The sequence below is a fragment of the Pygoscelis adeliae genome, unplaced genomic scaffold, assembly GCF_000699105.1.
Source record: "Pygoscelis adeliae isolate BGI_AS28 unplaced genomic scaffold, ASM69910v1 Scaffold71, whole genome shotgun sequence".
Lineage (NCBI taxonomy): Eukaryota > Metazoa > Chordata > Aves > Sphenisciformes > Spheniscidae > Pygoscelis > Pygoscelis adeliae.
The window spans coordinates 2,858,752-2,860,637 of NW_008824356.1; positions in this window are offsets into that span (position 1 = coordinate 2,858,752).

Here is a 1,886-nt window from a genome sequence, read left to right on the forward strand (position 1 = left end):
CCTGGGCCAGCACAGGGAAGCACTGGCAGGAGCTGAGGCGAGGACGCAGACGAGCAAGAACAAGCTGGCATGCTCTGCTAATAGCAGCCGTGGCGGCTGAATAAGGAAAAAGTCATGCTGGCAGAATAAATGCGTAAGCAGTTCTTCCTCCGAGTCCTACAAATGGGACTGTGCAATGTATCTGCCAGAGTGCCAAGAAGGTAGCGTGAAGGCAGGTTATCACCAAAACCACCCTCAGAAGGTCTTTCTAAAGGCATAGGTGTGGAAAAGCCAGAGACAGGGTGGACATGCAGTAGTTAAGGGCACATGTTCGAAACTGGGGGGTGTGGGGGGTGACCTACAGTGGACAATCTCATTATATCATCAAGTGAACAGGCAAAGCTCTGCACTGAATAGCCCCATGTTAGCAATGCACAAATACACAACATGCCCCAACTGATTTTGCTAACAAACACATGCTCACATTAATCTCCATCCTACTTGCTTTACCTGCGGTTCCTCCGCATACGATACTTGATTACTTTTGCACGACTGGCGGAGGCAAACTGTAGCATAACCAGCATGCAGTACCTGCGCAACGATTTGTTTAGCTGCAAAACTTCCTTGTACAGTAAAGCATTTGCTTAATTTATGAAGTCATTATAGAATTCTTGCAAGATTATAGCAGCACCTTCCTAAGATACTGTTTGTCTAAATGTTGCAATGGGCAGCAGAGAACGTACTGCTGCCTCCAAAACTACTCGGCCAACCTGGTACTACTGATAACTGCACTTTCCTCCCCCTCTCTGGCCTTTGAATAAAAAGTATTTGCATTCAGATGGTATCTATTTAAATATTTGCATACCAGGTCCAGCCATACCGAGCACTCCAGAACACTGATATCTATAGCTGGTGAATGCCTCCGCAGGGCCTTGACAGCATTTCCAGCTCCTGTTTTCCAAGGGGGAAGCTGAAGCGTAGCTAGTGAGAGGAACATTGCCTTTTCTATTTCCAGCCATGGCAACATCATGTTTAGTCAAGGCTGAAAGTCACTCGGGATTCTTTGCTGGTGAAAAACCTGTAGCAGCAGGTGGATAAACCCCCCAGTCCCCATCCGCAGCTCAGATTTAGCAGTCCTTCGGAGTGCAAGGTGAGGGCCCGAGAAGGGTTTGGCAGATTCTCACCCAGCCCCATAACTGGAAAACTTTGCAGGTTTGCAATGCAGGCATGGCCTTGTCTGCCAGAAGGAAGTTTCAGCGCATACACCTGGGCTATGCTCACGCAATGAGAGTGGAAGGGAAATAAAAATGACTCAGGATGACAATTTCATATAATCCTTTCCACAACGGCCTTTGGCTCCCATGCAAATTAGGAAGCACCCAGCCAGCTGTGGTGCTCTTCCTCATACCAGAGAGCCCTCCTTAGAGCAGGTGGTGTGTCAGGAACCCCTCGGGAAGAGCAGGGTGGAAAAGGGAATGGGTGTCCCTGTGCAGCCTGGAGCCATGGCCTTCTCTGGTGGCCTGAGCCGGGCCAGGTGCCAGCAGCACAGAAGTCCCCTGGCCAATACTCTTGGCAGAGCTTGGTCCTGCGTCAGCAGCTCTGCCGCACCATGTCCCCGTCCAGGGGGTTACGGCACAGGAGGAACAGGGCACGGTCACCCTTCACGCAACCCATCCTTTACGTGGTCACACAATGAGCTAAAATCTGTGGCTAAAATTAGTCCTGTGCTGCAACACGCTGCCAACAGATAATCAGGTGCAGGTAAGGATTTGAGCAAAGTGATTCTGTCTGCCTGATTGATTGCTGGAAAGAAACACGCAGGAATAACTGAAGCGGGTTAAAGCCACATCCTCCACCGCTGTGATTTGGTCAAGGAGAGCCGTAGCTCCTGCAGCGGGGAGGGGGGG